The 27,956-nt window shown below is 31.5% G+C and overlaps 1 long non-coding RNA gene across 1 annotated transcript in view; it reads right to left on the minus strand.

Annotated features, from left to right (window-relative positions):
• Positions 1-9,119: 9,119 nt before the first annotated feature.
• The window catches only part of LOC129058077 (uncharacterized), a 37,712-nt gene continuing 18,875 nt past the window's right edge, over positions 9,120-27,956 (minus strand). Inside the window, exons 4-5 of the long non-coding RNA XR_008522923.1 lie at positions 9,811-10,017; positions 9,120-9,462 (exon numbers count right to left, since the gene is read on the minus strand). This is a non-coding gene — a long non-coding RNA (uncharacterized LOC129058077). The remainder of the gene's footprint in view (positions 9,463-9,810; positions 10,018-27,956) is intronic.

Consider the following 27,956-nt stretch of genomic DNA (forward strand, 5'->3'; position numbering starts at 1 on the left):
TAAAAATAGCTTCTCTCCTAAAGCGGCTATCCACTGGTTTTGATTCTTCATTCTCGGTCTGACCTTCTTTTGTGTCCCCAGAACTATGTTTGCTTATTTTTGTGGCAGCACTTAATTCCCTAGCTATAATATCCATCTTCTTGTAAGAATTCCCAATAAACTCTAAGCTCTGTTGTAGTAGACAGTGTCTTTCATCTTCAAATCTGAAGATCTGTCACAGTCACTGACAAACACTAGGCCAACTACAAATATTTATTGAATATATTAATGCATAAATGAATGAATGAAGTGTCACATTAACCAGCTTCAAAAAGAGGAGGGCATATATAGGTGAACCTTTATATAAATGTATCTCATTTGTATGCAAGCATGTTTTACATTTAACCATTTAAAGTATGTCTTTATAATATCCTACCCATGTAAGCATGTTTCCCAGTAATGTAATTACATTTTTGATGAGTTTTGATTATCATTCATAATGATTATTTCTGTACCTGACAAGTGAATTATTTAAGGACACTGGGGTTAGTTAGCAAGGTATTCATATTTTCATTTATTATGACAGACTGTTTTTACTTATCTTGAGACATTAACTTGAGTTCCTGTTTATTTAAAACAAATTTTGTCATTTCTACAATTATATGTATGAATATGGCTCTAGCCTATTATCTTGGTGAGCACTTAGGAACTTCCATGAACTCAGATATCTATTTCTAAGATCGAAATTTTGCACACTAACAAAGCACTAGGGAACATACTAAATGAAGTATCGAAAGGAGTTCCCATTAGTTCTTTGAAAATGTCTCTACTATCTAGAAAGAAGGCTTTTATAGTTTGTTTTTATTTGTTCTTAATTATCAAATGCTCTGCTACCTGATGTGTTCTAGAACTACACTTTGTAGTATGATAACTAGTAGCCACACGCAGCTATTTAAATGTAATTAAAAGTAAATAAAACATAAAATTTACCTCTTCAGTTACAACAGTCACAACCCAAATACTCACTCAGTAAGCGTCTGTGGCTAGTGGATACTGTAATTGGACAGTACAGTAATAAAACATTTCCATTATCTCATTTTCATCCCATTAGACATTTTCTTTCTCTTGAAAGTAGAAGAAAGTTGACAAGTAAAGCTCTAGTAAGATATTAAATTATAAACTACAGCTACTGCATATTCTTTTGTGTTTTATAATAAACTATATGTACCAATTTTTAAATTATGTACCAATTATGTACCAATTTTATGTAACAATTTTAAATTATGTACCAATTTTCTTTATATGGACTTAATATTTTGTTTGAAATCTTCCATTCAGCAATTCCTTTCATAATGCAGAATAAATAACCAGCATCTAGCATTTTCCAGATTCAAATTCCTCAAGGTAAATGAACTCAGACTCCCCCAAAATTCAGAATAGATAACATATTTCCACTTAACAGAACAGTTATGCTTCAATTAAATTTTTTTCTCTACAGTGTATAGCTTGTTTTATTTTTTATTTGAAAACATAAATTATGTGTATATTACAGGATATTTTAAAATGTAGCCATATAGATTACTTAATTTTCAGGTTTTATTTTCTAAACTATTTTTGATAATTAATGTAATATTGAGTATATTGCCTTCTGAAATATAATTTTATTATTATTTTACTAATATTGGACATATCATAATAACTGAGCTACTATACTAGTCAAGTTCCTCAGAATTTCAGGGCTGTGAAAGAAGGGGAAGTTCAGTGTCATTTTCAGCATACCAAGGGATATTAAAATATTTAAGAAGTTGACTAGCAATCTTTAATGTATTTATTCAAGAAATATTTATCAAATGTCTATTATGTGGTAGGCTTTTTTGTTTGTATGTTTGTTTGGGGGATTCAGTAGAGAAAAACGCTGGGATTCTCAATAATCTCTGAGATACAATTTTTTTTCTTGATCCTAGTAAAAACAGAAAGAAAGCACAAATATCTTCAACAATAAAGATCTTATGATATTTTGAGGAATATTATCAGGAGGGAATGAAGATCTTCTATTAAGGCTGCTGCTTCTCCCCATTAAGATCCTTTAATCTTCATAATGTCTCAGAATTGTGTGGTGTTTAAGCACCAGTTCACATGTTTTGCTAACAAATCCAAGTGGAACGAGACTTAACTTGAGCTCTTGTTATCAATGAGCCCATTTGAATACATAGATCAGAGGAAAAACAAAATAATCTGAAACCTAGATACTAGTTAGGGGAAAGAGGTTCATCTTATTGAGTGGGTAGGCAAAACATTCTTCTTGTAATCAATACTTCTTTGATTACATGCTATTCAGCTGATTGACAACACCAATATTTAGGTTATTGTGACCCTAATCATCACACCACTGTGCAGGTCTTTATGATCTCCTTCTTATCACCCTCTACCTTCACTTCCTCCTCCTTTTTTTCATAAAAAAAGATACCCAAATGGAAGTCCTGAAGAATTAATCACTTTGTCCCTAGTATAAGAATTTTCCTTAGAGACTTTTGTAAAGCTTAAGTTTTTTGAATTTAAGATAAGGTGCTGCGAAGAAGGTAAAACTAATAAAAATTTATCGTACATTTTATCTTTGGTAAGTTCCATGGTCTAAATGTTTGTGTTTCACTCCCAAATTCATATTTTGAAATTCTAACTTTCAAGGTGATAGTTTTAAGAGAGAGAGCCTTTGAGAGGTGATTCGGACATGGGGGCAGAACTCTCATGAATAGAATCAGTACCCTTATCAAAGAAACCCCGGAGAACACTTATCTCCTCTACCACGTGAAGTTATGATGAAAAGACAGCCTTCTGTGAACCAAAAAATTGGGCCCTCACCACACACTGAATCAGCCAGCAGCTTGATCTTGGGCTCACCCAGCCTCCAAAACTGAAAAATAATTTCTGTTCCTTATAAGCTGCCAATTTTATGGCATTTTGTTATAGCAGTGCAAATGGATTGAAACAGTAGACAAAACTCCACCCCGACACAATTAACATGATGCTGTAAATATATTATGATAAAATGTTTATTCTCGTTTTGGCTATTATATCATTGCTTTATGATTGGAGGAAAGGGAAAATGGAAGACAGAGTGAATAAGAGAAAAAAAGAAAAGAAAAAAATGAAGGAAAAGGAAAGAAGAAACCAAGCAAGTTAGCAAGAATAGAGCATATAAATTATAATCGGGAAGGCTTTAGAAATATATTCTGTCTAACTTGCAAATCCCTAGCTTTCAGAAACAAAAGTAAAGAAAGAAGGAATATAGAAAGATTAAGGAAAGAAGGGAAAGGAAAAGAAAATAAGATAATAAAAAAGAGGAATACAAGGAGGCAGGGAGGAGGCAGGGTGAAAGGAGAAAGGGAGAAATGAAGAAAGAGTTTTTTAGAGTAATAATTTGCTTTCATCTGAATCTAAACCATATTACTAGTAATCACGGATAAACTCTCAAAAGGCACCTCCTAAATATGCACTTAAACAACTTGAAAAACCTGACAGGTTGGATCCTCCCACTTGCTACATAGGTATTTTCAATGAGTGAACTGATGCCACTAGTTCAAACCGTACTTATGCAAGCTGAAGCAAAGTGGCAGCTTGGCATAAATTCAGACAGGGTTAATGATAGTGAAGCTGGTGGGCTGACAAATGTGGGCAATCTTTAAATGGCTCGTTGAAAGGTTGGCTGCTGAAATGGTAGGCAAAGTGATTCATTTGCTAAAAAGGAAAATAAAGTATAAATTATAATTAACAAAAGAAAACAGGCTTTAGAAAATAGATTGTCTTAATTTGCAAATCCCTGGCTTTCAGATGCAAAATAAACTTCCAAAGTAGATTTTTATCTTATGGGTTTAGCATTTACCAAACTAGGACAATTAGATGAAGTTTTCTTCTCTATTCTATATAGAGTCTTTAATTTGACCTTTAGTTGAATTTGCTACTAAAAAAGTCTACATAGAAAACAGTAAGAAAAATATAGCTTCATGATTTACAAAAATTGATGCATATTTATTTTACTGTTCTGTTTAAATTAGCACACTGTAAGGTTTACAATGCTTCACTAATATATATTTGAAAGTAGTTGGACAGTTCTAGCCAGGTGAAATTGGTTATACAAGTGTAACAATGCAGAACACTGCTGATAACTGTGCTTTAAAAATCCGTAAGTGTTAGTTGGGTTTATTCAGTTATGAATCAAGCTTTCATTTTTATTTCATGAGAAAATATTTTCATAACTATTTGAGACATATGAACTTAATATGAAATGTATGTATAAGAAAGAAAAGAAAGATGAACTCTCATATTTGTCCTACCTCAGAGTTCAAAGTAATTATTCATCCACACAAAGATGCTTGTTTTTTGCATTTTAGCTTTCGGGTAGCACATTCTATTAGAAGGAGAATAGCATTAATTGGGTTGTAATAGCTGCAACTAATTAAATATATAAATGTCTTTAAGGAGAAGGCTTTTTTGTTTCACTTCTGTCTCACGTGAAAATTAACAAACATAAGGATAATTTTTCCCTCATGACTATTATAATTGGAAATCATTTTGGCTAACAAAATTTACTTTGCTACTTATTAATCATATTAAAATTATTAAATATCTTAAAGAGGGCTACAGACAGAGTGGAAATTATAGAATTATATCTTTCTACTGTTTTTAAACTCTGAATTAATAAATTAAAATTTTGAAATCTCCCGCTGTAGCAAAATTTGTTAGAGGAAAGATTTGATAGAATCTATTGATTTAAATAGCATTTGATGCATATTTTCTCTACAGATATAAATATCCACTTGGGAATTCTAAGACTTTAGGGATTATAGATGAGTGATGAATTAACACTTTTAATGTTTTTCAAAATGTCTAATACTGTATATCAATATGTTAACCTCCATCGTGAATTGAGAGAGAGATTCTAAACTACATATAAATATCAAATTTTCAAGTTCATATTTTAATGAGAATATATTTCACCAGATTTTGGTTATTTTTAAGGACACATGTTGTATGCTAAAGCCCCAAAAAATGTATCAGAATACTTTTAGATGATTCAATATAATCGATCAATTCCATTCTATTCTAATTGTTATATTTATAGTCATTTGATTTTCAAAAAGAATGTTAAGACAATTCAATAGAAAAAGAATAGTATTTTCAACAAATGATGCTTGGACAAGTTGAATTTCACATATATATAATAATGCTGTTGAACTCCATCCGCACACCACACATGAATATTAACTCAGAATTGATCATCATCTAAATGAAAATATGAAACTCCTAGAAGAAAATTTAGGTGTAAATGTCATGACCTTTAGTCAGGCAAGGTATGACATCAAAACCCAATGAACAAAATAAGGAGAGAAAAAGATAAATTGTACTTTATGAAAATGAAAAACAGTTGTGCTTTGAAGGACATTTATCAAGACATAAAAATGTTAACTCACAGAAATGGGGGAAATACTTAGAAATCATATATCTGATAGGACACTGGTATTCAGAAATCACAAAGATTACTTGCAACTCAGTAACAATAAAAAGACAAATAGCTAAATTAAAACAGGTCATATAATTTGAATGTATATTTCTCCAAAGAAGATATACAAATGGCAAACAAGCACTTGGAAAGATTCTCAGCCTTATCAGCCACTGAGGAAATACAAATGCAAATGACAATGAGATCCTACTTCATATCCACCAGGGAGGTTATAATCAAAAAGGCAGACCATTACAAGTGAAGAAATTAGAATCCTACTACATTTATTTGTAAATGTAAATGGTGGAAGCAATTTGGAAAATAATTTGGAAGTTCCTCAAAAAGTTAAACATAGAGTTACAAAGTGCCCAGCAAATTTTCTTCTAAGTACATATCCAAGAGAAATGAAAAAATGTATATATATATGTTATATATATAATGCTGCTATGAACATTCATGTACACGTTTTTGTATGTACATATAATTTTTCATTTCTCTTGGGTATGTACTATATATACACATATATATATCCAAAAACGTGTGCATGAATGTGCATAGCAACATTATTCATAATAGCCAAAAACTAGTGATAACCCTAATGTCCGTCAACTAATGTATAATAAAGAAAATAAAGTATATACATACAATGGGATATAATTTGATGTTAAAGATAAGGTAGTACTAATAATTGCTCAACCTGGAGAAATCTTGAAAACATTATGTGAAATAAAAGAAGCCAGCCATAATAAACCATACATTGTATAATTCCAAACATACAAAAACATATAAAATGCCTGGAATAGAAAAATCTATATATACAGAAAATAAAATAGTAACTAAGCAGTGTGGGAAATGGAGATAATGGAGAATGATTCCTAATGAGTGTAGCAGTCTTGGTGGTGGGGGGTAATGAATATATTTTAAAATTAGAATGTGCTAGTAGATGCACAATTATGTAATATATAAAAATTAATAGTTTATTTTAAATAGGTATTTTTTCATATGAGAATTATATCTCAATAAAGTCATTGAACTATAAGCAAATATAAACACAGATACAGGTAATTGAAATTTGAGGATTTAATTTCACATACAAACCTATATTGCACAGTGTTTATTTAAATCATAAAAAAATTAGTGAAGTAGAAAGTAGACATATAATAGAAAATATTAACAAAGCCCAAAGCTACATGCTTGAAATAATAATTAAATTTTAAAAGAGTAAGACTAGCCAAGAAAAAAAAAAAGCCGAGGAACACTACTCTAGTAAATGTCATGGCATGCACCTACTTGTTATCTAAAATCTGCAGATGTCATAGTGATCCTCTCTCATTCTCTATATCCAATGAATTACAAGAGCTATTAATAGAGTATCAAAACATAAGACTCAGAGTTTGGTATTGAATGAGATCAGGATATGGCATTCCAAACACTTTGTCATAAGAATTATTTTTAGCAAAAGGCATGTAAATTCCTAAAATTCCTTATTTTATAAAAGCAGAGTCTCCCAAAAGAACTCAATTGTCATGAACACCCTCCCCAGGAGTGACTCTCATCTTCTCAGAGGAGTCTGCATCACACTCTCACATAGTCACTGGACTCCCATATTTCCCATCTATTCTCCTAGGAAAATATTTATTTTATCAAAAAGTCATTTGTTTTTGCATAAGTGCCCTTTCTCTTCCCTCCTTTTCTCAGCAAAGTGTCTGGCCTGAGAACTTTGGATGCTAGAGAGAAAAAGCTTTTCCTTCCTTAAAGTACTAAGAAATTAAAACTTTGTGTATAATTCTGAATATATATCACAGCAAAACTCACAATTTTCAAAAATATTCTACATATATTATCTCATCCTCAAAGCTATGGAAAAAGTAGAGAATAATATTAATGATATTATAAATATTATAGTACACTATGCAAAGCTATTTGACCTATCATTTGTGATTTTTTCAACATTATAAAGAAGATACAATTTGACAAGAATACTTAACATTTTAATAAAAATATTTCTTTGACAATAACCAGTCTTTTAATATACTGATGTTATCTCATTGATTTTGAATGCATTAATTGAATTTCTTTCTAAATAACTTCTTGATAAAATAAGCCATATTTTCTTCTTTTTGTTACAAGTCTGATGTTTTCTTTATAAATAGTTGTCCAAATGAATTTAAGAGAGTTGCCTATGCTCTTGAATGTTCAGTTTCCTTTTTCAAATGAAAGCATAAAGAAGAAAAATATATTATTATTTGTATTTTCATATATTTCATTGTAATTTATTTTGGCAACTATAGGAAGTAACTGGCATATGAATAAAAGAGTAATATATATGCATATAAAGAGAGAGGGAGAAGGAAAGAGACCCCACTGTAGTATCCTTATTATCTCAATATTCCTTATGGCACTTGTTTTTGAACATACCTCTTGTAAATAAAATATAACATTTTAATTAATAGATTAGACTTTCATGGATTAAAAGACTTGACATATAATTTTCCTTTTATCTGCTTGGAACAGGCTTGACAAATGATGAATAGTGCTCAGTCTCTATAATTAACTGTCTCTACAGCTATCCATATGGACAAGGAATTCTTAAGTTACCCTTCTTGGTTAAATAAATAAAATGTTAGGAATACTAAAAAATGACATTGATTTGTCATGATTTATTCTCGATTATGAATAACTTTACCTTTCTGGTTCTTTTCATGGTAGAGCATGAATTTCATTAATATTGGGTTTCAAGGAAAGTAAAAATTAGAGTTGTATTCTGTCTTTTTATTGGGAAGGCTTTTAATCTAGTGCCTCTCTCTTTCTCTCCCTGTCTTCCTCTCCTTCTCTCTCCTTCACTTCAAGATACTCAACATCTTTATTTTGCACCCTTATATCATATTCTCATAAACTTTTTGCAAAGTTTCAAAATGTATGATTTTTCTATTCAAGATTTAGTTGGCTATGACTTCTATTTCTCTCATCATCAGCATACACATTTTTATTTTGATTGATAGTGATTGCTAGTCAGTCCTCCAGGAGGACTGTACCTCCCAAAGGTAAATCTGTCAGCTCACATTTCTCTTTGATAATGTCTGATTAGGCTGACAGTTTTGCCCAGTTTTTTTTCTTTCTATTTGATTTCTCATCTTTTTGTTTCAAATTTCTATCTTACTGGCTATTAGAGGCATGCTAAAAGGCATGCCGCTAAGGCCTGTAGTAACATATGCTACTGAATGGCAAAGCAGAGGACAGAGATTTGTGGTTTTCTTTTATTTTCTGCCAACAGCTCACATGTTTGATGGGGGAAATGCTTATGGTTTTATTTTGCCATTATTCTGAATCTGCTGTGAAATGAATTCTGCTGTGAATATATTCAAGGCAATAACACATTCCTGCTACGTTTACACATACATAGATTGAGCTTGGATAAAAATGTATACAGATTTTGTTTTATTTAAATTACTTTTTAACCTATACAATATCCATTTTGTCAGAACAAATAATAATACATACTGCATATTGGCCATACCTGTTAACTCAATGAATGGAACACTAATAGTTGATTTTCCTTTTCTGTGAATAATATGCTTATAGTTTTACGCAATTTTTCAACAAGTATTTAACATTTCTACTACACTCAATTAAAAACAGAAGATACATGCCCACATAGACATTTTATTAGTTGAAAGTAATAATGAGCAACACAAAATAAAGTTGAGAAGGAAATTGTGCAACATATTAGATACCGATTATAATAATAAAAAGAATGATAATATAGTTAACATCTGTCGCTTACTACTTGCCTGGTACTGTACTAGGCATTTTTATATGTCTTTTAATGTTCGTGATAACATTATGGAGAAAGTGTTATTGCTTCTGTTTTATAATGAATAAATTGGTATGCAAAGAGTTACATGAATTCTTCCAAGTTACATGCCAGAAGTGGCAACACTGCAGTTTGAATTTGTCTCCAGCAATGGACTCCAGAGTTTAAGTGCCTAAGAATGAAGGAGAACATTACATCAAACCACAACAATATACAAATAATTTATGTATGATACAAGTATGAAATGTAACTGTGTGTGTGTTGGGTGGGAAAAGGGAGGTCAGAGGCAACAATCATTTATTGATCTCCTGTTATGATACAAATATTATATTCACATTTTAAGGCATAATTAGCTCACATTATTCCTGGATTTTTATGGATTTGAATCAACAAAATGTACATGAAAGTTTTCCTGGCAAACAAACTAGCCCAATTAAAAATAATCACTTTTTAGAGGAAAGTAATGACATTAATTTTTTAAATGTATACAGTAGTAGTGTATATAAGTACAAAAACTTACGCTGAATATAATTTCAAACGCTGTAAAATTTTTTTTGTTGTTACTTATGCAACGGCGTCTAAATGTGTGCCATAGTTGCATTGTTTTCATGTTGTTCATGACTTTACACTCCATAGGTGAATACATTGGGATTTTCTTAAATTTTCCTCTTTTAAAATGTTTATTGTGGTATCATGACTTGTTGACTTTAGCCTTGTTTTCAACTCCCTGTCAAAAGAAAAAAAATCTGATTTAATCTCAAAGTAAATATTATACTACACAGGTTAATTTGAAAGCTCATTCAAATGTGATGTCTTCTAAGTCCACTAAAAATATAAAATTATTTTTCTATTTTTATAAAGGTAATAATGAATTTATTTTCAGTGCTTTGAAACTATTCTTGAGACTTGTCTAAAAAGAATGTTAGACTCTTATGCTTCATAGAATTTGTAATGAATTTAGGTATATTTCACAATTGTTAAACAGCTAATTATTGTTTGAAGACTATTACATGCACTCAAATTTAAAAGAATAAAGGAATATTATATTTTGTGTTTCATAAAAATTAAACCATTGGTAATTGTTGGTTCAATTTTGAAATGTTAATCCAAGAGTCATACTAGGCTCTGATATGTTGATAGTTTGAGTTCTAGGCACAATAGAAAGCATATGACATGTATTTCCCTTTTAATAGTTTTTGTCTCCACAAGCTATTTCCCCCATTAAAACATACTTTTTTATAAATCATCTAATTGTAGAAGACATAACATAGCTAACCTATACATGAAGCTATGATGATATATTAACGAAATAAGAGACCTGCTTATCCTATGATGATATATTAATGAAATAAGAGATCTGCTACAGATCTTCTCAGGCTGTATCTTATTATTTATTTTAAAACACCATATTTTCTTCATTATGAAAGTGATGCATGTTCATAATAAAATACTTATGAAGCACAGAATAACTATAAGAAAAATGTAAATGATGTATAATTCAACCAAGATTTAGTTGGCTATGACTTCTATTTCTCTCATCATCAGCATACACATTTTTATTTATTTGTTATGATAACCTCAGTTGGAGTTAACAATTGAATAATTTTTATATACCTATATAAGGCATATTTTATTCAGAATATCTCCATAGCATGGTATATACTCCTATAAGGCATTGTTTGGATTGGCATGTTTCCGTTTAATATTATTCAATGTTATAATTTTACCATTTGCATGATATTAAATTATATGTCTATTAAAAATTTTACACAGCTAGTAACATGAGGTCACTTCCGTTTTAATGTGGCTAATGTTGAATTTAATATAATCAATTACAGTGATGTTTGTAAATTTCTCAGGAATTAGTGCCTTATGAATTAGCATATATGTTGAATTTCCCAAGAAGTAGAATTTCAAGACTGAATAATCTATATATTTATTTTTATATAAAATTCTACAGTGTATTCTGATATTTACGATTGAGAACATCACATAAGCTCAGCCTCCTGAGTAGCTGGGTTTACAGGTGCCTGCCACCACGCCCAGCTAATATTTTGTATTTTTAGTAGAGTCGGGGTTTCACCATGTTGACCACGCTGGTCTTGCACTCCTGACCTCAGGTGATCAGCCAGCCTCAGCTTCCCAAAGTGCTGGGATTAAAGGCCTGAGCCACCGTGCTTGACCTTCTTGTTTTATTTTCATTGGTTACTTTATTCTGTGAATTCCCTATGCATTTTTGTTGCCTATTTTTTCAATTAAGTGTTGTTATTACTTATTGACCTTGAAAACTTTTATTTTATGTATTAAGATCATGTACATTTCAAATTTCTTCCAAATCCGTCTCTTAGTTCTGTATATGTATTAAACATATCATCGCTACTTTTGAAAAATAATGTATAAAGGAGAGTCAAAAGCATGCCTGATTACAAAACAGTAAACTAGTTGCAGACAAAAATAATACCTGTGTTTTTAGCTATAAATACACCTGAAATGTCTGATTGTTTATCTAGTTATTTATCTACCTATTTATTACCTAAGAAAAGTGATACTGGAAAGCATGGCTACCTAGAGCCAAATAAATGGAAGACAAAAAGTTCTGTTTTCTGTACAGAACCATAATAATAAGAATTCATAATACTTCCTCAGAAAGTTTATAACAATATTAAATCATTTAAAATAAAACTTTTTATTTTATTTTATTTAAAATAAAATAAAAAAGATAATAAAAATCATTTAAAATCAAATCAAATCAAATCAAAAATCATTTATTTAGTGACCTAAATAAATATTTTTAATTGGTCATTAGTCACTTTTACTCTTTGTTTTAATGAAGTAATTTTCATTTTATCAGGTAAATCAATTCATATGGTATATCTCATTGCTTTTTTACCTCAATTGAAATCTTCACTGCATAAAAACTGAAAGAAAATTATTTGCACCCAATTTATTTTAAAAAGAAATCAAATCCTTACCAGAAATGTGTTTGAAAATATGATTTTAATGTTTTCCCTTCTTTTTCACAAAGTAACATTGACTTTTTACCTTTGTTTTGACATTTTTATAAACTAAATTTTTATTTATTTTGGTTACTTGTAATCTGTCACATCCACATATAAAACATAGAAAAATGCATTCACATATTGATTAACTTTGCAAATAAACCATGATATACAATTGCTATATTTAGAAAAAGATTCTCTGGAAAACTACATATTTTATATATAATTTCATTCTTTGAAAAATATGTATATAACTGATGTATATTAATTTTTCTGTTTAATGATCTAGCAGCCTACAATGCCTATTACAATTATTAAGTGTATTATTTGAGAAATATTTACTCCTGAGGTTTTGTTGTGATTTTTTTTTAATTGATAACATTTCTTAGCAAATAGCTCCCAGAATTTTCTTGTCTGGCATCACATTTCAAATTTTAAAAATCAGTTCATGCCACATCTACATTGCTTTTTTAACGTAAAACCTTGCTAAGATCATTACTAATTCACTTACACAATTTTTTAGTTTACCATGGAAATAAGATGTTTGAAGTAAGTTACATTTAAACCAATATGCTTCATAGTAACTTAAATAACAAAACTTAAAATTATTTTATTATAGAACCTGGATGTCAATATTGATATTAAGACAGTGTGTGCCTAACTGTGTGTGTGTATGTGTGTTCTCTGATAAATTATCCTCTGAAATACTCTGCCTTGAGAAATGAAATGATATATTTTAAATGGTACTGTGAAAGTACCAAGCTTGGTGAAAGCATCTATTTATTTGAACATAAAATATGAAATTTCAACAAAGTTGTTCTAGAAGTAATAAAATGTGAATCATATGTTTAGAAATGTCCACATGATATTAAGCCATTGGGTTTATCCAAGAAAATATATTTTTTAAAAATAGCACACTTGTTTGGTCAACATGGAGCAGTAATGGCTTCAATTTCTTCAAATAGTTATCTGTTCAAGGAAGAAAAAAAATCATTAAGCCTTTTTATTTCTCTACAACCTACCACCTAGAACCTCCCAGAATTTAATCTTATAAAGATTAAATTGGAAAAATGTATGTAAAATATTTGGCATACTTCCTGGTATTTGTGATTAATCGGTGTTGTGTTTCAACTTATTATTTGCCTTAGTTTGTGAAATGATGAATTGTCAGCCAAAATCTATGTAGATTTCAACTCCTAAAAATAGTAACAAAATGCTAACTACTACAATATATGGAATTTTAAAGTGAGTTACTATTTAAATTTTGATTTTACTTTTTGGACTTGTCTAATAATAATAATAAATATATCGATGTTGACTTTTTGTTGCCCTTGGGCTGATGACACTTGGGTTATCAGAGATGGATTTGAGTGTACAGGAATACTTACACTTACACTCACATGTATTCTTAGAGTTTTTGTACATACTCAGTATATTATTCATTCATTTGATAAATATTTAATGAGTATTTAAAATCATCAGTTAACTTGTGCACTTCTAGGAATATTGGAGAACAAGGATGAGTTTTTCTACTAATGGAATTTATCTGCCAAAACTGATAGCTATTAGATAATCATGCTAACTAATTTATAGTTGTCATCTGAGATAACTGCTCTGAAGAAAAGAGAGATGATCTTTGTGAGCACACAACAAAGCAGCCTTACTCAAACAGTAGAGTTGCTTTGTATGGGACACAAAGGATGCTGAGCGTTCAGTACCAGCTACTCATATGTGAGCATTATGTTATATTTGTCTTTCTGTCTCCAGTGACAAGCACAGTAACTAGCAAGTAATCAAACTATTTATTCAACTGATTTTATGTGACAAAACTTTTTAAATGACCTTATGTTGTCATCACTGTAAGAAGAATAGATATTATTATTAAAATTAATGAATAAAAGCATGTGATCAGAAGATATGTAAATAATTTTGGAAATATATCTTAGGTTTCATGAAGACAATATTTTTAAATAAAATGTATTGTTTATAAAATATCAAGAAAACACTTGCTCTCATCTAAACCTATACAAGTATTAAATATATGCTTTTAGAAGCATGACCAGAAAGAAATCCTATTTACCATTTGTTTTACACAAACTTAAGTAGCAAAATTAATTGTGCTCACTAGAACACCAATCACCACATATAAAGATTAGAGTCCTGGTCACATGTTATTGGTATATTTAAATGGTTATAGGATAGATTAGTGAATATCAATGAATACCATAAAATATAATAGATAATGGCACTTCATCGCACTCTTTGTTAATATATAATCTTTGGGTCATTATATTGCATTCTGTAAACACTGAGAAAATTGATTATAGCAGAAGATTGTTGTGGACTGAGTTGTTTCTTTTCAAAAATGTTTAATAGATAAGTAGTAAAAACTAAATATTATAGATTAGATAACTAGGAGGTTATGGTAATATCCTACTCCCTCACATCACTTTGCTATTATCACCAGTTATTTAGGGAAATATAGGTACAGCCATAGGAAGTTAGGATCCACTTAGCTTTAATGGAAAGGATACTCCCTTTGGGGAAAGGAGTTATGTGGAGTGGGAGGGAGTGGGCTGGCTCTAAGAGAAGAAAGGTTTCTTTCATGCCTTTAAATTAATGAATATCACCTGCAGATCTCAGCTCTCGGATCAAAAGCTAATGGATTAAAAGTGGGAGTAATTGGTTCAAATGTTAATGAACCTAAAAGATTGTCAGGAACATTCAAGGATAATTTTGTGGTATTTCATGTTGGCCTTTTAAATAATTTAAAAACAACTGTTAGTCGTTGAAATATATACTATCTATACACTTTTAAGGGTTTTACAATTGTTAATATCCCATCAATACATGTTATGACTATTGGAGTGTGTTTGTTCATAGGGCATATTTAAATAATGTTAACAGTTTAATCATCATGGCTTCTTATTTCAAATACTGCTAATAGGGTGTTAATCTACATTGCACAAACTGTATTTAGTGAAGTAAATAAAGCTATTTTAAAATTTAATTGAAAAAAATTCATATAGAACAAAAAGCAATCATAAATTTAAGCAGTGTTTAAATTTTATACTGAGTTTTGAGCCACTGTTGACAATTTTTAATTTTGATTTTTAATTTAGGGTTGCTTTATTTGATATAGAAAATATTAATAATGTGGTAAATATGTAAGTTGTATTAAATAAAAAAATTTTAAATGTCAACAGCTATTTGTACATTTCTATGTAAATGATACAATTTTCTAGTTTGTAAAGATAGCTTTTGGTGGCCCTTTAAATTAAAGACAGTCTTTATTTAAATATATTTATGTTAACTACTAGATTAAGTTTGATAGTAAGTCTCTAAAGGAGGCATTTTATATGCTTTTTGGATATAAACCTGTGAAAAATATTTCTGGAGTTCTAGAAATCAATATTGAAAAGTTCAAGTATCTGAAAGTATATGACAATGTAAATAGAAAAAACTATATAGCTTCAAAAATAGAAACAAACATATAAATATTTATTACAAACGATGTACTACACACATACATCTTTGGTTAATTAAATACACAAATATATATTTTTAGTTAATTAAACCTTCGTGCTGCCGATATGAATTTTCAACATTATTGCTGCTGCATAGGTCACAATAGTCTTTTTTTAACTTATTATTTTTTCAAAACCCCTGTAATAATTTTCATTTACTCCTTTTTGTTGATATGTTTTGTCTTCTTAGTACTTTTACTTAACCTGTTTCTAAATATATGTCAATTTTATTATTTAAAAAAAAAGATTTAGTTTTTTAGATTTCTACTGTATTTTTTCTTGTCTATTTCATTGCTTTCTTCATTTATTTTTGTTTTTTTCTTCCACTTTCTTAATTTTTTTTTTTTTTTTTTAGTTTCTTGAGTTGAAGACAGATGGAAATTCAGATTACAGATAATCAGCCTGTCATTATATATCTGGAGAGAGAAATATTTGAGGATTTTCTTTTTTTATTTAATTTCCAACTTTAAAGTTCAGGGGTACACGTGCAGGATGTAAGATGTGCAGTTTTGTTGCATAGGTAAACGTGTACCATGCTTGTTTGCTGCACAGATCATCCCATCACCCAGGTATTAAGCCCAGCATCCATTAAATATTCTTCCTGATGACCTTCCGCCTCCCATCCCCAACCATCTGACAGGTCCCAGTGTGTGTTGTTTCCCCATGTGTCCATGTGTTCTCATCATTCAGCTCCCACTTGTAAGAACATGCAGTATTTGTCTTTCTGTTCCTGTGTTAGTTTGTAAACCATGATGGCCTCCAGCTACATCCATGTCCCTGCAAAGGACATGATCTCGTTCCTTTTTATGGAGATATAGTATTCCATGGTGTATATGTACCACATTTTCTTTATCCAGCCTATCACTGATGGGCATTTAGGTTGATTCCATGTCTTTGCTATTGTGAATAATGCTACAACGAACATACATGTGAATGTATCTTTATAATAGAACAGTTTATATTCCTTTAGGTATATGCCCAGTAATGGGATTGCTGGTATGATTCTGCTGTGGTCAGAAACATATTTTCTGTATATAATTTTACTAATTTAAATTTTTTCAGACTAAACTTAAGGCCCAGGATATAGTCCATTTTGGTAAGTATTCTTTCTGTACTTGTAAACAATGTGTGTTTTGCAGTTGCTGGATACAAATTACATGTATTTCAATATCTTTACACTTTTTGGTGATTTTATTCAGTTCCTAAAAGTAGGGTGTGTTAAAATATTTAAGTGTGTTGTAGATGTGTCTGTTTCTCATATTAGCTCTGTATCTGCTTTTGAATTATTTGTTATTGATGTTACATTCACATAATATAAAATTAAATCTTTTAAAGTGTACATTTCTATGAGCTTTAATAATATTGTATAGCTACTACCTATGTGAATTCCAAAATATTTTAATCACCCCAAGATAAAGTTATTTCTAACATTTAACTTTTATTTCTGATTCAGTAATTGCTGGATTGCTATAAAAGTTTAATTTTTGAATATAATTTCAACTTTTATTTTACATCTAAGGGAAAGAGGTGCAGGTTTGTTACACAGTTACATTGCATGAAGCTGGGGTTGGGATATGAATGATCTTGTCACCCAGGTAGTGAATATAGTACCCAATAGTTAGTTTTTCCGTCCGTGCCCTACTCCCTGCCGTCTTTATGCCCACGAGTACCAATGTTTAGCTACTACTTGACAACAGCAAAACTAGCAGAATAAGCAGCTCCAGGGGCCTGTTCTTCCACAGTAACACCACTCGCTATTTCTAATAAAATATTCTTCAGTTTTTGTTTTAAAATATTTAAAATTTTATATACTTTCTGAAGAAATATACACTAGTATTATTATTGCCCTGGACAGACAAGAGAGTCTTTTGTCTTCCAATGTATATGGCTTTAGGTAGCCATTCTTTCCAAATATTACCTTTCAAGTTAGATATGTTAGATGATAGATAGATACATAGAGAGAGAGAGAGAAAGAGAGAAATAGATAGGGGTAAGGCATTTTTAGTTATATTTATAGCTATAAAGGCAGATCTTGTTTTTGTCTGGTACTACTTGACTGTTTTGTAACCATGCCTGCCTATGAATTTTCTTTATACTTCGTTTTTCAAAAGCAGTGATGCTATGTTTAATACACATACGAAATTAAGAGACTTTTTAAATTTGGAACACATTTAAAACATGGGTTATCTTGACAAAGTTGATTCTGACAGATTGTGCTAAATTTATTAGTGTTTCTGTGGGGGGATGGGCCCTTAGAATTCCCTGTTCTTCCATTTCTGCTGATGTGTTACTACATGCTTTTGTATTTTCAAGCTGTATTATGAGTTGTATATACATTGAGAGTTGAAATATATTTTTGCCTAATTTAATCTTTTATCATTTAGGAATATCTATCCTCATCACTAGTCGTATTTTATAGCCTAAAATCTAATATGTTTGATATGATATATTAACTCTGTGTATTAAATATCTATCAGTTTTTCCTCGAGCTTAACTTTTTTAGTATATCTTTCCCTTCTTTTACTCTCAAACAGTCATGCTCTTAATCTTTGTATGTCTCTTGTATGCCTCATATTATTTGTAGTGTATCTTATTCAGTCTAAAAATATTTGCTTTGAAAAGAAAGTAGAGGAGACCTATATAAATAGTAGAATTTATTATATTAGTGGTTTGGAAGGCCCAAAATTGTAGTTGTTATATTTTCCCAAATTGATTTACATATTCATTGCTTTTTCAATACAAATTTGAGTATTGGAAAGAAAGGGTACTCACAAGCTGATTTTAAAAATGTAGACTTTTTCCTTGCTGCTTTGGAGTTTTGCTAAGCATTTGTCTAAATGTGATTTCCTTTCTACTTATCTATTTATTCTGCTTGGAGTTCATAGAATGTGATGAATCTTTGGCATTTTGTCCATCAATTTTTCAGTGTATCTTCAACTGTTGCCATTGACACATTCATTCTACTGCCTCTTCTGGTGCTCCCGTAATGTATATGTCAGGCCTTGTCACTGATTCCCATGTGTCTGGTAGAATATTTTTCTGTATTTTATCTTTTTTTTTTCCCTGTATGATTCAGAAAAAATATATTTTCTGTCAACCTGTATTTTAGCTTAAACATCTTTTTTTCCTTTTAATCTACTGTTGAAATACAATACTTTTAACTTCAGTCGATCTTTATAACGTTTAGTATTTCTATTTTATTTCATTTTCCATTTATCGATTGAGAATTTTGATTTAATTTCTTTCCTTAACATGTAAATTATACTTCTTTTTGCCACTTTTTATTTTTATTTATTTATTTAATTTATTTTTTTTGAGACGGAGTCTCGCTCTGTCGCCCAGGCTGGAGTGCATTGGCGCGATCTCGGCTCACTGCAAGCTCTGCCTCCCGGGTTCATGCCATTCTCCTGCCTCAGCCTACCGGTAGCTGGGACTACAGGCGCCCGCCACCATGCCCAGCTAATTTTTTGTATTTTTAGTAGAGACAGGGTTTCACCGTGTTAGCCAGGATAGTCTCGATATCCTGACCTCGTGATCTGCCCATCTCAGCCTCCCAAAGTGCTGGGATTACAGGCGTGAGCCACCACGCCCGGCCCTTTTTGCCACTTTTTAAAATGTTTGTCCTAGAGTTTGCAATATACATTTACAACTACTCCAAGTCTATTTTTAAATAGCAATGTACAACTTCATGGATAACACAAGTACCCTATAATACAGGTAACAATATATTTCCAGTTCCTTCTTCTATACTTTATATTATTCCTGTCATTCATTTCACTTATCCATAAGCTATAAAGCTATAATCACAGAATACATTGTTTTATTATTTTGAACCAAACATTATTTGGTAGATCAATTACTAATAAAAATAATAGTTTTTCGGCCGGGCACGGTGGCTCACGCCTGTAATCCCAGCACTTTGGGAGGCCGAGACGGGTGGATCACGAGGTCAGGAGATCGAGACCATCCTGGCTAACACGGTGAAACACCGTCTCTATTAAAAATACAAAAAAATAGCCGGGCACGGTAGTGGGCGCCTGTAGTCCCAGCTACTCGGGAGGCTGAGGCAGGAGAATGGCGTGAACCCGGAAGGCGGAGCTTGCAGGGAGCGGAGCTCGGGCCACTGCACTCCAGCCTGGGCGACAGCCTGCACTCCCAGCTGGGCGACTCCAGCTGGGAGACAGTTGTCTGTCTCTCTGACACCTTCTAGTCAACCTGCCCATAGACAAATTTTCATAAGTTGAAAGCTAAAATGATACATAATTCCGCTGTGTATATATATTATTTTTTGATAATTTTGTCTTCAAAATATTGAAAACTGATTTACTTCCCTCTACTAAGTTACCTGTAAGAAAGTGAACATAATTCTTCATTGTAATAGTCTTTTTAAATACAGAATATGGCCACTGTACAGGAAAGGGTTTGGCCAGATTCTGTTTTGATTACTTTCAGGGTCTGTAATATCAATATAATGAATTTCATATTTTCTTTGTGTCTAAGTTCAAATAGAGGCACTTACTGACAAGCTCTGCATATTTCAGTAATTACAATGCCTCTCTAAAACTATTTTCTACTCTATAAAAAGAATAATAATATTATATAACTCACTCGCTTTTTGTTAGTATTTAACTTATACCATATACTGTATTTAGTTACTGCTTGACTGTACTTAGCATACTTCTTGACAAGTATTACTCAATAACTAGCCAATTTATGAATATTACTATAATTATATTCATTGCTAATTGCAGAAAATTTTTAGGATCTTTTAAATTGCATGGCATCATTAGTGTTGATGAGCCAATTTTACTAACTTAAAATAAGAGCTGCCACCTATTTATTAAATTATTGCTAAAATTACTCTGAGATAGTTCTGCATCTGACATCAGGGATTTTACTATTATAACTTGTGTTTGTGTCACCTTGGACTATTATAAATAGGAGGTGACAAATATATAAACTATATATTATGTTTTATGCTTGTTCTTTTCAGTTTCTTTAACATTTCATACAGTGCCAGACTGGATTAGCTATTTCTGTCTAATTGACAAATGCAACAATGTATTGGGCTAAGTGCTTAGAGAGTTGCAACAAGAGAGATTTTTTTACTTCAGTGTCAAGATCCTGTCACTGCTGCAGGCTATTTACCTTGTTTCAATAGCAAGGTCACCATCAGAGTCACCTGCCTTTTTGGATATGAAAAACTTGTTGACAGAAAAGACGTTTGGAATTCTTACAGCTGGTCGAGAGGGACAGAAGATTTCAATGTGCTGCATATAACAAAAAATAGATTTTGCGTTTTTTTTTCCCCTACATAACTGACTTTGTTTTAGCTAGTGTTGTTACCTTTGCCTCTGCCAATATTTACACGTTGGATAATGACAGAAGAGGCCCATGTCTCAGCGTTTCAGCCATTTTTAGCCAGGGCACATATGCAATATGATTTCATCAACGTGTTTTGCCTTATATTGGCTAATGATGTTTATTTTCCTTATATTGGCTCACAAGTTTCTTTTTGTTTCATTTTTACTCATCTGTACAAGTCATCTTTTTTTTTGCAAAATTTAACTTTGTTACATAATTTTACTCTAACCAAATATATGTGTAATCTTTCTCCAAAATCCATCTCCTCACTTAAAAAATTATGACTCCCTTCTCTATTATATATTTTATGAATGTTTCCCATATGAGTTTTTTTTACTTTTTGATTATGTTTTTACAAATCAATTGTATTATTATTTATCAACAGTAAGCATTATTATTAATCAACAATAGTTAATGCACTAAACTAGACAGCATAAAGAATCAAAGAAGTATGATTTTTCAGTTTTCACTTTCCTCATATTTGTACATATAAAAGAACTAATATCCTTCACACCAAGGCTTCATCAGGGGTCTGATTTATGACAAACACCAGGAGGCACAAAATTGAAAAAAGGCATCAGCCTCTGTAGCCTATAAAGATTGGGATACATTTTTGTTGGCTGTAGACTCCATATTTTGTGGGTCACCTTTAAACTCCATTGCAGATCCTTAGCCTTTGGTTTCTAATCTCCCTGTTTACCCTATTGGGTAGGTTGACTCAGGTTATCACCTTGTGTTTTTGCCTTGTTTTGCTGTTCGTTTTGATGATAAGTTCTCTCTAAAATTGTAACTTTCCTATGAATATCAGCACAAACAAAAAATAAAATATTTCTCTCTGGCACACTGCAGTTTAGATTTTTCTATGCTTGAATGCCTTCAGTTCTGAGAGAGCTTCTCCTAAATTGAGGAAGAACAAGTTTGGGTGTCTGTCTCATGATGTGACATGAGAGGACACTGAAAATCAGGTATACATAAGCTGAAAAATGTTTCAAAAAAGAAGATTGAGTATAACCAAGAATGTCAAAGGAAAATGTTCACACTGGTTGTGTGCTCACTAAATCCCTAGTCCTTTCCGCTTGTGAACTTTCACACCTTTATAATTAAATAGGCACCATTCTTATCCCCATTTTATAAGTGAGTAAATCAAGTCATAGAGAGGATAAGTAACTTAAGGTCTTGCAGTCAACAAGTGGTCACAGCAAAATTTGAACCCTAGCAGTTTGCCTGCCCCACAGCACACGCTGTTATTGTTATATTATATCATTATACTAGAAGTGCTACCGAGTATCAGGTGTGATAGCAAAAGTAAGTGCAAAAGAGATACCTGTATGTGCCTAACATTGATAAGGCTGAAAAATTACTTGAGTTGGTAACTGTGATAGTTAAGACAATAACCTCTTATGAATAATGAGGTTGACAATATAATTTATCATCCAGACCTGAACACTTTTGAGGCTGAAAAGGGACTATTAATAATTATTCTGAGACAACAGGCTTAATTCAGGGCCATCTTTAGTAATCTGGACATTAGATCAGTTAATGTATGAGTGGCGTCCCCAATAGTTCAGGTGCAGCAAATAGGGCCAACACAGAAGATTGTTACACTGATCTAGCCAGTGGGAGTAAGCCAGGAAATAACTGTTTTGTACCAATTTTTATGTAAACATTTCTTGCCATGGGCAGGTTACTTACTACATTTATTATAGGTTTTCAGAATGTAATATTACACCTTGCAGAATATCCTTTACAGAATTTCATTTTAAAATGCTGCTCACTTGATTTCTATTTCAGAATATGACAAAAAATAACCATATGAAATCCCTTGCTGCACCTGTTTCAAGATGGGTTTGTGACAAGTGTACATTATATCGTCCAGTATCCTTTCTAAAAATGTGACACATGAAATATTTCATTTAGAAATCAATGTTAGAAAAATGTTTTCTCTAAAATAGATAGGTTTACTTTTCTTTAATTATGAAAATTAGTTCATTCTGTTTTAATTTGGCCTGCAAAATATGTTGTCTCTTCTAATCTGCATACTTGTCTTCTCAAGTACTTGGTCTTCAGTATCTATGTATATTTATATTTTTTCTTGTCTGGATTTTCTATTTCAATTTTCTGTTTTTAAAATATTATAAGTACTTTTTTGTACAAAGCTTTAAATCCTTCATAAATTGGATTCAACAAAGTATTGTAGATACATTTATGTTGTAGCAAACCAGTACAATCTAAATATAGCTTTAACAGTGATCCTTCTGTAGACAACTATCGACAATGTTTTTTGTTTAATTTCTTTACAGGAAAATACCGAAACTAATGTCCACTGACTGCATCATCAGTGTTTGTGAATAGCTAATTTATGTATACTTTATCCTCTAAACCAAAATAAAGGCAGCTCTGTTCAGAAATGATTCAATTCTTGCCACTAGCTCCCCTAAGTGGGGAAGGCTGGCATAACACTGATTAAATACTTAGGTGTCAAACCTGCTGCACAAAAGCCAGCGAGAGTCGTACCTACACCAAATATCTCTTATTACATTTCTTAAAATGCTGTCAAGATGAAAATATGGCAGGCTATATAAGAAAACAGGTCCTGGTATATTTAATATAAAAATTCATAGCAAAGGAATTTTGTAAGGGTTGAAATTTGGAAGAGCATAGACCTGTGCCTGATTAGATGTGTTATATATTAAACCTAGTGAACAAAGAGTTGTCGCATTATCCCTGATTCTAGAACAACCACAACTTGAAAGGAGCTTGCCCCATTGTGTTCCTCCTCAATATACTGAATTACTTTTAGACACAGAAATTTACTTGGTAGAAGTCATTAATATCTGTACTATAACTAAATGTGAATATAAAGACCATAATTTAAACCATACTAGATAAAAAAGGATTGGAGAATAGAGAAGAGACTAAGAAACTCCTCAAAAACTGGATAAAGGAAACATAGGGCCTATATTGACTTGCCATCAGTCAAAGGAACATAAGTAAATTTTAAGTGCTCTCATCACAAGTAACTGATAAGTATGTGAAGTTTGTGACATGTTAAGGAGCTTGACTTATTCCACAATGTATACATATCTCAAAAGATAAAGGTGCACACTATAAATGCATAAAGTTTTATTGTCAATGTTAAAAAGGCAAGTATAGATTCTATAAATAAATTTGAAACTACTGGAAAAAGAATAGTGTCTCCCAAGATCTAGAGGAAATGTAAAATTTAAAAATATTTTCTGTGGTAAACATAAAGTAATATGGCAGTAGTTTTTTCTCTAAAGATTCTGAGGCACACACCTATTTCTTTCTAATTATAATATTAAGCAGATTTGGTAAACATGATAGACAGATGCATAGATTGATTAAATTGCGTTTCCCAAAATGATACCTCAAGTCCTAACCTCTGATGACTGTGAATGTAACCTTATGGTGAAATGAGGTCCCTTCAGGTGTAATCAAGTTAGGATGAGGTCAGACTGGATTAACATCTACCCTAATCCAATGATTGGTGCCATTATAGGAGACATAAAGAGAGGAGAATGCCATGTGCAGATACACAGACATGAACACAGGCGAGAAGGCCATGAAAAGACAGAGGCAGAGATTTGAAGTGGCAACCACCAAAAGCTAAGAAGAGGCAATAAAGTATTTTTATCTTCTGTCTTTAGAAAGAACATGGCCCTGCTGCCACCATAATTTTGAACTTACAGCCCCCCAAACTGTGAGATAATAAATTTGTTCTTTTAAGCCAACCAGTTTGTTTTATTTTGTAAAAGCTGACCCAACAAACCAATACCGACAATTAGACAATAAACTAGAAAGATAAGTTACTATACATACAGGAGGCGTGTAACCTTGCCCTGAGTTTAATACCTGGATAAAATAAAGTCCTGTCCCTTTCAGTATTATTTAATGAGGCTATATTTGCTTTGTTCCCTTTGGGACTCTTTCTGGGGAGCCATGAATTCTTTGCAATATTTGATAGATAGTGGAGGCATGGTTCTTAAGCAAAAATTACTATTGCTCTTACCCTAATTAATATGGTTTGGCTGTGTCCTCACCCAAATCTTATCTTCTTGAATTGTAATCCCCATAATCCCCACATGTCACAGAAGGGACTACATGGGAGGTAATTGAATTACGGGGGCTGTTTTCCCCATGCTGTTCTTGTGATAGTGAGTGAATTTTCACAAGACCTGATGGCTTTGTAAGCATCTGGCATTTCCCCTGCTGGCACTCATTCTTTTTCCTGCTGCCCTGTAAAGAGGTGTCTTTTGCCATGATTGTAAGTTTCCTGAGGCCTCCTCAGCCATGCTGAACTGTGGGTCAATTAAACCTCTTTTTTTTTATTAATTCACTGTCTTGATTATATCTTTATTAGCAGCGTAACAACGGACTAATACACACCAGTCTATGATGTAACTGAGAGTATAAAAACATGACCACAGACACATCATTCAAACAGTCAACCTTCACCTTAATTCAGAAAATGCATTAGGCAGGGAAATGCCTTTATTAAAGGAGACCTTTTGGACACCATTTTTTTAAACTTTTATTTTAGGTTCGGGTGTACACGTGAAGGTTGCTACATAGGTAAACTAGTGTCATGGGGGTTTGTTGCACAGGTTATTTCATAACCCAAGTATTAAACCCAGCACCCAATAGTTATATTTTCTGCTCCTCTCTCTCCTCCTACCCTCCACCTTCTAGTCGACCCCAGTGGTCTGTTCTTTCCTTCTTTGAGACATCAAAATTTAAATGTCTTTTTTCTTTGCATCTATTTACATTCTAGATGGGTGAGAAATATTTTTATGTATATATGTGAATAGGTACATATATATGTATGTATGTGTTTATGTGTAGGTAGGCATGCATATATGCACTTATATATATGTATGCATGTAGAACTCTATGTATGCATTTAAAAATACAGAGTAGGCAGTCTCTTTAGGGAAAAGAAGACATAGAAGTTGTATATCTGGAAACATTCTCTTCAAATGATCTGTGCCTGCATATTTCCTTGGAAATGATTCGGGTACAGCAGAGGTAACATTATTTAACCTAATTTGAAAATTAATGCCCCTAGTTATATGTAGGAGTCCCCATTTATTCACAGAGGATACTTTCCAAGATCCCCAGTGGATGCCTGAAACCATGGATAGAACTGAATCCTATATATGTAAAAATTTCTTTTTTCTTCTTCACAATTTTAAGGATAGAAGATTCATTCTAACCATAGATCTTAGCAGCCTCAGCATACATTTATTTATCTATTTTTTTACTAAGTCAAAAATTTCACCTTGTCCTCTCTAGGAAGCACTTTATGGCTAACTCTTTGGCATATCTAAATTGTCAGCATCACTATTCTTGCTCTGTGGGGTCATTACTAAGTAAAATAAAGGTTACTTGAACAAAAGCACTAAAAAAATACAGTTGATCTGGTAACTGAGCTGGCTACTCAGTGGCTAACCTGTGGGGAGTGTTTACAGCATGGATACACTAGACAAAGGGCGGACTCACATGCTGAGCCAGACAGAGCAGGACTGCCTAAGATTTCATCATACTACTCAGAATGGCCTGTAATTTAAAACTTATTAATTGTTTATTTCAGAAATTTTCCATTAATTTTTTCAGATCTCAGTTGATTACATGTAACTGATACCATGGAAAGCAAAATTGCTAATAAGAAAGGACTACTGTAATTTGAAATTTTTAGCATCATATTAAAAAAGGTGTCCTTAATCTGATAAAGAATAGCTAAAAATTTCTGTAGCAAATGTCTTAATTAATCATGAACTATTGATGTTCTCCTATTTGAAGTAAGGCATGGAAGAAGTTGTTCATTATTATTTTTATTCAACATGACATTGGAATTTTCACACAATTTGAAAACAAGAACTGACAAAATCATTTGAAAAGGAAGAAATATAGCTGAGATTATTTGCAGAAACCTTGATGTGTAGATAGAAAGCCCAAGGAATCAAATATTAGAATTAATAAACAAATTCAGCAAGAATTCTGAATCCAAGTAAAAATTTAAAATATTTATTAGAACAGAAATTATAAAATAAAATTAAAGGATATCCTTTTTGGTACTATACAAATCAGCTTCAGATTTAGAAATAAATCTGACAATGATATGAAAATCTATAAAACTTTACTGAATATAGTAAGTCTTAAGTGAATGGATTGCATTACTGAGAGATGTTCATTAGAATATTCTCTCAAAATTGATCTGCATTTCCAACATAATTTCACTCAAAATCTCATCAGTGTATTACCAATCCTAGTATATTATATAATGTACATATTAAAAAATCAAGAAAACCCCCAGGTAATCTTGAATTTAAAAAACCAGATTGGAGAATTTACATTATAAAATATGTTGACCTACTAAAACTATAGTAATTAAGGCATTACTTAGTTACTAAAAGTATTTGTGAAGAGATAGAAAATTGTACATAAAAGTACAGAAACTAACACATTATTTATACCTAAGAAGAAACTGTAGAGTAGTGGAGAAATTATGCACTTTTGATAAATGTAACTAGATCAAGTCAGTTGGGGGAATAATATTTGCTATATGTATGTACATTTGTATGAAACTGAAAACATGTATATGTGTGTGTGTGTGTGTATACACATGAATGTATATAAAGATTTCCTATATATAAATAGCAGGTAGTATCTCAATAAAATAAATTCACTTATGAATTTGTTTGTAAATTATGAGTTCACAATTTAACTTTTATAATTGGATTCAGCACTATATATTT

Source organism: Pongo abelii, chromosome 11, assembly GCF_028885655.2.
Source record: "Pongo abelii isolate AG06213 chromosome 11, NHGRI_mPonAbe1-v2.0_pri, whole genome shotgun sequence".
In the NCBI taxonomy this organism is placed as follows: domain Eukaryota; kingdom Metazoa; phylum Chordata; class Mammalia; order Primates; family Hominidae; genus Pongo; species Pongo abelii.